Raw genomic sequence first — 13,752 nt, 5'->3', positions numbered from 1 at the left:
GCATAAAATGAAAACAATCAAAACCATCCATTAAAAAAAAGCATAGTTAATATTTAATATAAAGATAAGATCTAAATTTATTCTCAATGATTATTGTTGTGAAGTGCAAATTTAAATTTAATGTATAAAATAGTGAAAAGCAATATCAACTTTATCCTATTTGAGTTATAAAAAAAAAACTTTATCATATTTGCTAAAAAAAATTGAATAGAATGATTTACCATTATTGAACATATTATTTAATTGTTATATTGAATCTTTCAAATTGTTATATTGAATTTTTCAAACATGTAGTATGTATATCTAAAATGTTATTTTTTATTCGATTTCCTGTTAAGTTTCAATTACTTGATCTTGTTTAGCAACAATTACTTTTTTTTTTTACTTGTTATTACTATTTTCTACAACTACTGTGAAGAGATTTATATTCCAAGGTAAACCATATTTTATATAATTCAAATTACTTACGAACCAAAAAGCTAGGTTTTCCTTATTATTAATAAGGATTCAGAACTCATCTAATCTAAAGAGTTTGATATTCCAATCTTAATTGTATGCACGAAGTAAGAGTTCACTTCCAAAATTTTACGAGTAAAAATATCAAAATGGTCCAATACAGTCTGCAATATTAAATATTTACATCAGCAGATTTTTTGCAAAATGATTCCTAAAAAACAACTCATATTTTTCATTGGAATTTATATTTTTAAAATAAAACAGAATTGCAAAATTAGTTATGCAGCATCTCAATAGCTTGGATGTATTCTAAAACGGTAGCTTAGCTCCCATTAATGCTTCATCAATTACCTTGTGGTTCTTGATGAGAGACCCTAAAAATAATACCGGAAACAAATATCCAAAATGATCTGAACCAGCCCTTAATTTGCAACTCTTTGAAGAGTCCACCAAGCTTCCAAATCTAGTGAATAGATTATTTCCTTCCATCAATATTCCATGAATAACAACATTAATAATTGAATAAAGGAATAGTAAAATGGTAAATGCCACAATTATATACACCACAGACAGGTTCTGTACGAATATATAGGTTTAAATCAAAGAATAATCAAAGAATAGAGGTTTAAATCATTTGAGCAAATACGAATATATATATATATATATATATATATGGAAGTCATAAAATATGAAATAGAACCCTAATATTAAGTATGAAAAGAAACAAATTACCTTCATAAGAAACAAAATTGGTATCTATGTTATCAAACAAAAGAAGAACACACAAATATGAGTTTCCAAGTATGATTTTCCAGCAATGATGAACCTGACTTTGGGGATCAAAGTGTATGGTCAATATGTGCATAAGGAAATCATCTTGAAGGCATCACATCTGATCCTGACCCTTTGTGTCATTTGGTAGATCATATACTAAATTACATTTACCAGCAAGAGCACCTTATTTCACTTTTGAATGCCCATGAGATTAATAACAACTTATGTATCCATGAAATTACCATTAGAGATGATATAGCCACTGACCAGGAAGGAAGGCTCCTTGAATGCAGTACCAATAAATGAATGGCGCGGAGTAAACTTCTTCATTTTCCTATAGAAAACAATAATTGAGATGGTTGCCAAAAAAGAAGGGGGAATCATACGTAAAACGGATTGTGGAAAAAGCCAACTTGGACTGAGAGTGTGACTCATAACACGATAAAGCAATAGAAAGGATAATTAAATCTTACACAATATGTTTTATGTATGTTTTGTAAACAATCAGCTGTAAAAAAAAAAAAGGCATTGCAGATGAGCTATGTTTTGTTAGACTAAAATAGAAAGGATCAAACCCTTAGCAGCTCCAAAATCTCTCTGGGAACCCAATTGAGCACCTCCGTAATATCCATGTCCTAGTAAGGACTGTAAAGATAATTGTATTGCAATCCTATAAAGATCAATCACATACAGGTTTGAATCCACAAAATCGAAATCAGGGAGAAATTAGGGTTTGAGAAATACTTACCATATCTGCAGAGGTGATTGGATATAACTTATGTGCATTTTCACCACCTGCAAACCATTAGAAGCCAAAAACCAACAAATAAATTCATAATTAAGAGACAGAAATTCAGCGTGAGTTCAGTCTGGTTTAGAATAAATCCAAATTGATGAAATCATGTCATAGACCTGAAAAATCCATTAACTTAAAAAGCCTGTATATAATCTGGTAGCAAGAAATGGCCAGGGTTTTTGGGTTAATATAGGAAGTTTGAAGTCGATTTCAGTTTTCACCAAAGATATGAGTTTAGTTTAGGACTGAGGAATTTTTATCAGATAAGACCTCTGTTCAAATATACTGGATTTTAAAAAATATTATTGATTTCCTAAAAAACAGAGAAATGGTGATAGATTAGGAAGATGTAAAATAAAAAGTTCAAAAAAAATATCAAAATTTTCGTTAAATTGACACATCAGTTTAAATGCCTTAGTATCTTGACAAGTGACATTTTGTTTCCACATTTTATAGATATAATAGACTGAATCTATATAAAATAAATCATTAAATTAATAAAAGATAACTATAATAATAAAATGTTTTATTAGATACAAGTAATATGTATAATATTATTAACTGATATTATAATTTTTTTTTATTACATGCTAGTGACTGGGTCAGTTTAAGAGACCAAAAACCTCAACTAGGTTAGTCTCTAGCACACAAAAATAAACCACTAGGCCGAAAAATTATAAAAGGAAAAGAAAGAACTTACAAAAGTGAAAAAAAAAACTACATGAAAAAATTGAATCATTCCAGAAAAATTCATTCGAAATAAAGGAATTACAGAACTCGAGTAAGAAATGCACTAATTAAGAGAAACATTATGAAGGCCAAAGCAAGGGAAAGCATCCGCTGCTCTGCTTCTCTCTGATGCATGGGCGATTTTGTAATTTCTCCCAAATTTTGAGTTTCTGATAATTGCATATTCAGCGCTTGTTTTCTTTGGAAATTTTATCCTCGTTATAAAATTACAATGATAATAATTTTATCAATATTAAAATATTTTTTAGTAATATGCAAATATTCTCATTAAAGTATTTGTAATGATTTAAAATCTACTCATTAAAATATTTAACGATAAAAAAATCATCTCATTAAAAGTTTAAAATGATTAAAATTCTTTCTCATTGAAGTGTTTCAAGTGTTTATAATGGTATTTCTCCTCATTAATGATATTATTTAAACTAAAATCGTAAGGGAGTTGTGATTGCATAAAATTTCTACGAATGAGTCCCAAGGTTATGCTATCCCGCTAGCTGTCATGCTCCAACAAAGTTTTGGTTATTCCATATTGTTCAATAAGCCTCAGTAAATACCCTAACATCACCGGCCAATGCAATTCTGAAATATTAGAATGAAATACCCAGAGGCAGAAAGAGAACTAATATAGTCTGCACTATAGAATTCATTTAAAAATGAAAACCTAATATACCAAATTCTACAATTCAAATAGAACTAGTGGAAGAGATACAATCAGACCAAATTTTACATGAAATGCCACTTTTTCTCATTTATGTATCTTATGGTATTTCCACACGTGATGTATTTTTAAAGTTTTATTCCCTTTATTCACTGTCAGAAATTGAACTTTTCGTAGGGAAAGATTAGTGAAAAAAATTAATTCCCCACTTACTGAAATATATTTTGCACGGAATTTGTAATTTCTGCATAAAAGATAACAATTTATGGTTTATCTATAATTTCCTCACAGTTAATAAAATATACTATGGGAAGTTACAATTCTACCACAAAACATCATATCACTACAAAAAAAAGCCCTTTACCGACGGTTTTTTTCTACTTTATCGACAGTTTTAACCGTCGTTAGAGATAGTAGCGGCGGTTTTAAAAACTGTCGCAAAAGTGTTGTCAATTCAGTTGCTACATTTACCGACGGTTTTATTAGGACGTCGGGGAAAGGTTTTTAATAGGGACGCTATCCTACTGGCGGTTTAAACCGCCGCTAGAATCGATTTTCACAAAAAAAAAATACAGGATTTAGCGACAGAAGATAGGTCGGTAAACTGTCGCTAAAAATTTAGTACCTCAATGAAAAATTTACCGACGAATATTTTGTCACTAAATCCGTAATGCCACAAAATTCATTTTTTCGAGACTATGTCTAACTGTAGCAAACAGTTATAACCACATACATCATGCCATTCCAATCATATCATGCCATTCCAATCAAATTTTACAATAAACCTCACCAATATTGTCAATACTGAAACTAAAAATAACAAAATATGAAATCAACATAACTAAAATTAAATCAACAATTGAACTTCTTCATGTAAATAAAGACCTTGAGCTATGCATATCTCCTTTTTCACTTCTTTGAAGCATGTTCTGAATCCTTCATCTGTCTACCTATTTTTCCTCTCCTCTTTACTGTAATCGCAACGAAATCTAGAATTTATATTATCCTCGTTAAATCACCCATCCAACCTACCAATACATGCTTTTGGGAGTAGGAACTTTCAAAATCAGAAGAAATTAAATCTAGAATTTATACTAACCTCGGCCACAATGAAGGCGTGGTACCCATGTGGAACTCTATGGGGCAGTTCGACTATGGCAACGGGATCAGCTATCCATTTGGCTTAGATGCATGTGTCAAGAAAGAAGACAAAACCCAAGGAAACAATAAAAATTCATGGAAATAGTCACTAGAAAATTTGCTATTTGAACATAAATGATAAAATTGCTAAGGTTTTAGAGAATACCATCTGAAAAATGGATCAGAACCCTTTTCTAATCTTCCAATCACTTCAAGGGAACCTTAAAACCTGTCCACCAAGCATAAACAATAAAATTGCTAAGGTTTTAGAGAACCAGAATTTGCCTTAAAAAGGACAATAAAACCAACAGCCACCATCATATACATGTACAACCAAAAACATTATCAGCAGTAAAATGGAAACATAAAAAGTAAGTTTCAATAACGGAAAATTATTTGACTAGTTTATTATGTTCTTGGAAACCATTCTCTCTACGTGTTTTGTGGGTTTGTTTAACTTCAGTTTCAGCACAGAATTGAACTCTTAGTGATCTCAACAATAATTTATAAAGGCACATCACTCACCTCAATTAAGGCGCTGTATCTTCTGTCCACTTTTGATGTAAGGTGGAGAGCCTCAGAATGGAAAGGAGAGTTATTGCCGACAAAAAGTGGAAATGGTAATCCATTAAAGCCTGTTACACATTCCGAGTTTAATAATCAAGTAAACAAAAAAATAGAAGCAGAGAAAAATTGCTAGCATTTGGGTTATAAGGATGTAGAGTAATACTGACCCCCTTCTGGTCCCACAATTATTAGTCCGCTCGATTCTTTTCTTGATGAAGACAATATACTAACCACCGGAGTAGCTTCTGCTGCTGCCAGAAAAGATATCTTTGACTGGCCAATCTGTATAGAAATAAACAAGAGCCAAAATTTCAACATATTATCGTCTTGATGATTCAGGAAGGAAAAGTGATGCAGCGGAAATAAACAGACTTTCGTCTTAAACGAATGTTCACGCATGAACAATGCATAAAACCGTGAACTATCGTTGAATCGCGCACGACTAACAAAAATTGAAAAAAAAGAGAATAAACTCTGAAATTTTTATTAATCGAAAACTGCTTACATAAGGTGGGGGTCGAGCCTTTATATAGGCTAACGAATAAAACCTAATCCGAAACCTAAAAGGAAAAGCAACAAAACAGGAAAATAACCGAAAGTGCGATAAAACACAAAACTGCCGTTTTGAGGCCCTAAACGACCTCGGATGGCTCAAAATAGCCAAATGCTCACGCGGGTTATTACTGTAAATTAGAATGTCATCAAAATAAACAACGACACTAGTACCAATAAAAGGTCGCAAAACCTGGTTCATAACTCGCATGAAAGTGCTAGGTGCATTTGACAACCCGAACGGCATCACTAGCCACTCATACAGTCCTTCGCGTGTTTTAAAAGCTGTTTTCCACTCATCTCCCTCCCGAATGCGAATCTGATGGTATCCGCTCTTCAAATCCAGCTTCGTGAACACAGTAGCTCCACTCAACTGATCCAACAGGTCATCTAAGCGAGGGATAGGAAATCGATATCTGATCGTGATTTTATTGATAGCCCTACTATCCACGCACATTCTCCAAGTGCCATCCTTCTTTGGAATCAACAGGGCTGGTACTGCACAAGGGTTTAAGCTCTCTCTAATGTACCCATTTGCTAGCAACTCTTCTACCTGCCTTCTCAACTCTTCATGCTCCCCTGGACTCATTCTATAATGTGGCCGGTTGGGTAATGCGGCCCCTGGCTCAAGATCAATCTAGTGTTGAATTTCCCGCATGGGTGGTAAACCAGTGGGCAATTCTTCTAGGAACAGATCATGAAATTCTGACAGCAACGGCTTAACTTCTTCTAGAATTACCCCATCTTGATCTGCACGTTTACCCATCAACAAATACACCACATCAGTATCCCGAAGCTCTTCCTCCAACTGTACCCGATTCACCAATAAGATGCTGCTGGTGGGCGCTGCTTTGCTGACTTCCTCCTTCCTAGGGACCAATACAATTTTAGCACCATTGAAAACAAAACTGTAAGTATTGGCCCTACCATTATGGAATGCGATCCTGTCAAACTGCCACGGTCGTCCCAAAAGAAGATGGCATGCATCCATAGGTACCACATCACACCACACCTCATCTTTATATCTAGTTCCCACAGAAAAAGATACCAAAACTCATTTGGTTACGTCAACTCACCTCCCTACTTCAACCAGGCCAATTTGTATGGTGCTGGATGTTTTTCAGGTACCAGCTCTAACTTCTGCACTGCCTCTGTTGAGATGATATTTTCACAACTTCCAGAATCAATAATAAACTCACACACCTTCCCCTTAATAGTGAAAGTGGAATAAAAGATGTTATTTCGTAGCCACCGTTCCTCCACAGCTCGGGGCGTGAGACACGATCGTCTTACAACCAACGACGTCCCAACATCTCCTATCACAATCTCCTCATCTATAGGCTCCTCATCATCAAAGACAGGTTCTCCATCTAAATCCCGATAATAGACAGTCTCCTCTCCTTCTCCCGTTTCAGCAAACATCGCTTTCTTTCCTCCCTTTCTACAGTCAGCTTGTGTATGCCCAACCTCACCGCATGAGAAACACTTCATAGAACTACTGCTTGGGCCAGTTCGTCTATTAGTAACAGGTGCTGCTGCTGTTGTAGGGGCAGAAGTTTTTACAAATTCCCGAGTTCCTCCTATAGACTGCCCGAACCCGCTAACACGCCTCTTCTCCAGTTGGACTGCCCTTTGATGCGCTGCAGAAACCGACATGGAATCAAACATATTGACGGTTTCCCTAATCTGTTCTCGTAAACCACCAATATACCTGGCCACCAATTGATCTTCTGTCTCATGTACCTCATTCCGAGCAATAAGCTGGTAAAATTCGGTCGTATATTCATCAACTGAACGACTCCCTTGCCGCAGATTCTGCAATCTCTGGTACATAATACGCTGGTAATTGTATGGCAGGAACGTCGCCCGTATATGCTTCTTCATCTTCTCCCATCTTGCAATTTTCGACTTGCCTAGTCGAACCCTAGTTTGCTTCAACTGCTGCCACCATGCCATCGCCATATCTTTGAGCCGAGTAGCGACTAAAGGCACCCTTTTATTTTCAGGAACACCCTTAAATTCTAGGATCTCTTCCACAGTGGTCAACCAATCAAGGAACTCTTCAGGTTGAAGGGAACCCCGAAACTCAGGAATCTCTGTTCTCATCCCATCCTCCCAACGCCTATCATCTCCCACAATACGTGGTGGACGAGGCCTCCGGACTTCTTCATAATACTCCTCATCAGTTCCTTCTTCATCAAAATCAGCAGCAAATAGATTCCTTTGCTGATGAAGATACTGCGGATTAGGGTTTCGTTGTCCCTGATTTGCGAACATGTCACCCAACCTCCGTGTCAGTTGATCCACGATGTCATCGAATCGCTGTTCGAATCGTTGCCCTATCTCTTGCTCAACCCCCTGTCCAATCCTTTGTTCCAGCTGTTGTTGATCCTCTCGCGCGTTAATCTCATCCACTCCTCTTCTCTTGGGCGGTATGACGATAACGGCTTAAGCTCTGATACCAACTGATGCAGCGGAAATAAACAGACTTTCGTCTTAAACGAATGTTCACGCATGAACAATGCCTAAAACCGTCAACTATCGTTGAATCGTGCACGACTAACGAAAATTGGAAAAAAAAGAGAATAAACTCTGAAATTTTTATTAATCGAAAACTGCTTGCATAAGGTGGGGGTCGAGCCTTTATATAGGCTGACAAATAAAACCTAATCCGAAACCTAAAAGGAAAAGCAACAAAACAGGAAAATAACCGAAAGTGCGATAAAACACAAAACTGCCGTTTTGAGGCCCTAAACGACCTCAGATGGCTAAAAAACACGTCCACCATGGGCGTAGGATGAGGAGAGATGTGGCGTATATCATGGAGCGATGTGAGATTTGCCAAACCTCTAAGGGACATGCTACTAATACCGGATTACGTATGCACTTACCGGTTCCGGAAACCATTTGGGAGGATCTCTCAATGGATTTTGTGTTGGGGTTACAGAGGACTCAGCGCGGTATGGATTCTATCTTCGTGGTAGTGGACAGATTCTCGAAAATGGCCCACATCATCCCGTGTCGGAAGACTAATGACGCCACTACCATTGCTAAGATGTTCTTCCGTGAGGTGGTAAGGTTACATGGGGTTCCTAAGAGCATAGTGTTGGATAGAGACACGAAGTTCGTTAGTCATTTCTGGCGGACTTATTGGGCTATTCTTGGAACCGCCTTGAAGTTTAGTACCACGGCTCACCCACAAACGGATGGGCAAACTGAATCGGTAAACCGGACTTTGGGAAACCTATTGAGGAGCAAGTGTCGGGACAAACCCAAGATGTGGGACTATGTACTGGCCCAAGCCGAGTTTGCCTATAATTCCGCCGTGAGTTCGACCATCGGGAAATCACCTTTCGAGGTTGTGTACACCAAAGCACCGAACCATTCTCTCGATTTGGGAGAGGTTCTGAAGGGGGAGAAGAAGAGTGTGGCGGCACACAATTTGGCAAATGACTACCTTCAAATGCACCAAGAAGTTCGGCATAGCATCGAAGAGAAGAATAGTAAGGTCAAGGCCAAGGTTGATGAACATCGAAGGGATGTGCAATTTGAGGTCAGGGATGAGGTGATGGTATATTTGGGAAAAGAGAGGATCATGCATGCCACTAGTAGAAAATTGAGACCGAGGAAGTATGGCCCGTACCGAGTTGCCAAGAAGATTAGTGCAAATGCCTACCAACTAACCCTTCCTAATTGGCTTGGGAAGATGTCTTCTTCTTTTAATGTGCAGGACCTTATCTTGTGGAAACCGGAGGGAACGTTGCCAATCAAGGCATCGGAGGCGGAGTCCGGCTCTTTCAAAGAAGGGGAGAATGATGAGGGCATCCCTTCTCTAAGTCCGATCCCGGACCCACAAGACGAGAACAGCGAAATCCGGGGTAACCAGCCAAGCACGCGGGGCGTGCTCACTAAGACGCGAGGCGTGACGAGTCCCATTTCCGAAGAATTGTCCAGGAGCTCAGGAACGCGGGGCGTGGATTCGACATCCGAGAAGAAACCATTCAGAGAGGTCAAGTACGCGAGGTGTACGCCTAGGGACGCCACGCGTGGATCCCAACCAACAGAGCCACCAAGTCCAGGAGCTCAACTACGCGGGGCGTGATAAGGGCCACGCGGGGCGTGTTCCGCCAGGAGGATACTTCTCCTCCAAGTTCTTGTGGATGGGGACCATTTCTGCTACTTGCTTAATTACTGTTTTGCCATCACTCACAATTTACTAGACTGCCATTATTTCCTTCCCTTCCCATCTTACCTTTGTTCATATGTTTTGCTAAAAACCCTATTCAAGGGCTTTTAGTCTTTTCTCCCATGTTTAGATGGAGTATTTAAGCCTTTCTTTTTGTAATGTTGAACAACTTTGATGAAATTGAAATTAAAGCCTCCATTGGAGCACCAAGGTTATCCTTGTTGGGTTTACTCAACCTTCTAGTTTAGCTAGAGAAGTTGTAATCTTTGTGAGTTTACGATTAAAACTCTCATTCGACTTCAATCTATATCAGACGTCCCCTGGAGCCTCCCATTTAAGGGGTTCTAATCTTTTTTCTAATCAAATTCAAAATTTATTTCAATTACAATATACTAAATATTTAAATAACCATTGGTAAAAATTATATCAAAATAATAATAATTATTGTATATCTGAATTTAATAATAACCATATATAGAACAATAATACAGTCTTAAAAAATGAAATGGAAAGTTGATAACAATAACACAATTTTTTTTTTCAATCACGCGTCTTAACGATAATAGCATAATAGGGGGTCTCCAAAATTTTCACAACTTATATTTCAACAATAATATGGATAAGTTACAAATTAGTCATATGGTTATTTGGGGAGAGAATATTTAACTTTTACATACAAAATATTGCAATTTTAAGCCTAACATTTACCAGACTGTGCAATTTCAAATGCTATTAGCGGAAGATAACCTCATTAACATAAGATGAGTTTATTTTCATTAATTATTAGAATCACAAGCCTTATTGAATGGTTAGAACTCTAGAAATTGAAGAGTAAATACAATATAAAATTGCACATGGACTGCATTTGCACTACCTTTATAAACATTAGATTTAAAATTATATTATTTTATATGTTAGGACTAAATTAGTTATTCTCTAATAATTATAGAGTTAAATTTAAACCTTAGTTCTTCGTTCTTTTCAAATTTCGACAAAATTTTGATCTTTACTTAATTCCATTTAGTCTAATTAAAAATTAATTAAGTTATACTTATAAAAAAATGGAGGATAAAGTTACCAATGGCCTCCTAATTAGCATTTTTTATTATTTGTAATTATTTCATGCAATTAGTACTTAATAACTGAAACCGTTAATAAAAGTCATTTTTTAGAGAGGAATCTCTAGAAGTGATGATTTTAGAAACAAAAAATATAGTTTCATGAAAAATATCATTCTAAACCACTTTAATTCTTAATTATTTCAATTTGAATGCTGCTAATGGTCTTTTTTAGATGTTAGTCAAAGTTTAGTGACCATAGTATTTAAAAGTGTAAAGTTGAGTGACTTTTGAGTTACATTTTGAAATTTAATAACTATACAGTGAAAATGTGGAAAATTCAATGATCACGATATAATTTACCCTATGGATAATGTTTTGGTTATAATTAAGGAAAAGGTAAAGTTAAGAAAAAAAAACTAAAACTATGTACTTTTATTTTTTGTTAAATTGGTATCTAATTTTTTTTTTTCAAACGAAACTGAGGTTTTCATTTGCAACTAGGAGATAATTGAGATTTTTCGCTTTACTAAAAAAACCTCAAAATTAAAATGAGTATTTACGACCTCAAAATTGAAAAATTGAAAAGCCTGCTGATATTCTAAGTAAATTTAATACTTCAATTTTTTTAATTTTCAGGTCATTTAAATCTATTTATTCCACTATCTTTTGTAGGTCTATTAACCATTGATTGATTCATTTATTAAATTTATTCTTTCATTCAAAAAAATCTAGTTTGGTGAGGAGAGAGAAATAATATGTTTTAAATAGAGAAAGTTTAAAAAATGATGATTTGTGAAAATAAAAAATGCTTCCTTAGTAAATGTGGTAGTAAACAACTTTGATTCTTAAAATTTTGCATTTTGAGATCGTTAATGGTCATTTTTATAGTGTCAAATTAAAAATGTTTGGTGATTTAAATATTTATAGACTTCTTAGTAATGTTAGTAAGAGAAAAGTGGGTTTGAAAGAGTTGTATGTTGATGAGAAGAAAGTTCTTTCTGAGAAAAGAATTTGGGTAAGATTGTTGAGTATGTTGGAAGAATGTGACTAGAGAGTTAAATGTGAGAAAGGCCGAATGAAGATGTTAGCTAAGAAATCAAGAAAGAAGTATGTGAAGAAGTCTTCTAGTAAATATGATAGGAAGATTTATGTGCACTAGTACAGAAATGGCCTATGGCCACAGTCGTTTACCCTCATTAGCCACGGTTTCGCGAACGTGACCAAAGGGGGCGTTGCAAATGCTTGGCATCTTTAGCCACGGTTGTTCGACTGTGACCAAAGGGGCATTAAAGTCGGTTTTTACATATAACCGACTCTAATGTCTTATGTTTTGGCCAAAAACCAACAAAATCCAGAACCCACAAGACCGAAAACCAACAAAATCCAGAAGAACCAACACCAACACGCACGGAACCCAGAAGATCAAACACCAATAAACTCATATAAACCTATAAGAAAGGACACAAAAAACAAAATCATAAAGAAACCTAGAAGATAGAATACGAAATCCATCTAATAATGAAGCTTAGAAGAATAACAATTCAAACCCATTCACTAACCTCTTTTCTGATGCTTCTGCCACAAACACGAACGAAACAGGAGAAAGCTAGGTTGAGAAAAAGGAGGAGAGAAAGAGAAGGAGAAGCACGATATATCATGCTTAAGTGGGTCTTTAGAGTCGGTTATTTAAATAACCGACTCTAATAAGGAATTGGCGTTGGTTTTCAATTGAACCGACACAATTAATCCAATAATTGGCGCCAAATTAACCCAGTAATTGGCGTTGGTTCAAGGTGAACCATAGCCAATTACTGACTAATTAGCTTCAGTTTAATGTAAACCGAGGCTGATAATTGGGTCATTGGCCTCGGTTTAATAAGATCCGAAGCCAATGACTGGCCAAACTGCCAACCAATTTAAAATATCACATTTAAAGTCGGTTTTTTTTTTTAAAAACCGACCCCAATAACATATTTATTTGAGTCGGTTTTTTAAATAACTGACTCTAATTGCCTGTAGCCACAGTGTTTTAAATAACCATAGCCAATAAGGCGTGGCCGTAGGCTATTTCTGTACTAGTGGTGATTCGTAAATTCAAGGGTATGTTGATTTTTTGTTTTGTTTTATTTTAAATTTAGTAAAATTCACAATTTTTTTTTTGTACGTAATAATCAAGGTGGCCTTCTTTTTTTTTCAACTGGGAAACTCTTCAAGCGTGTAAGGATGTATTTGATGATGTCTTTGAACATAGTGTAGGTGTTTCTTCTTCCCGCATGTAAGATATCACAATCAAATTCCCATGGCGTTTCTAGGAGCATGTGTCATTTCTACTACATTGCACATAGTTCATCTTGATAAGCCCTAGCAAAAGGAACTTTATACTAATGTGTAACTTGAAGCTCCTCTAGATCTTTGATCCAACCAGTACAATAAGATATATGGTGTGGTTTAGGAACCAAACCAAAGTTACTCAAGACGACTTGACTTGTGATATTCTTGGCTTCCTCCATCGGCTATCAGCTCACATTTTCCCCACGAATCAAGCATCAAGTTTTAAATAATTGATGTTTTGGTTCATGCTCTTCCTTACTAGACATTAGTACCCTCGTCATCAAATTAACAACATGCTCATCCCCGGAAGTACAACTCTCAAGCGAGTCGCATATAACACTCAATCACCATTATCATCATGATCATCATCATCATCATCTAGCTCATTCTTAGAATTTTTCTTCTCTTTATCAATCTCATTCTCGAATCATCATCTTCCTCCTCATTCTCATTTTCAAACACGTTACTCTCTCCTTCAACG

At 36.0% G+C, this 13,752-nt stretch overlaps 1 long non-coding RNA gene across 1 annotated transcript; it reads right to left on the bottom strand.

Moving 5' to 3' along the window:
- Positions 1–4,567: 4,567 nt before the first annotated feature.
- Positions 4,568–5,448, bottom strand: LOC136220848 (uncharacterized). The gene is made up of 3 exons (XR_010684748.1): positions 5,309–5,448; positions 5,100–5,209; positions 4,568–4,803 (listed from the first exon to the last, which is right to left on the bottom strand). It is a non-coding gene; the product is annotated as an uncharacterized lncRNA (long non-coding RNA).
- Positions 5,449–13,752: the final 8,304 nt, after the last annotated feature.

This window comes from Euphorbia lathyris, chromosome 2, assembly GCF_963576675.1.
Source record: "Euphorbia lathyris chromosome 2, ddEupLath1.1, whole genome shotgun sequence".
NCBI lineage: Eukaryota > Viridiplantae > Streptophyta > Magnoliopsida > Malpighiales > Euphorbiaceae > Euphorbia > Euphorbia lathyris.
Note: the sequence above shows the minus strand (reverse complement) of the source record. Positions and strands in the feature narration are given on the sequence as shown.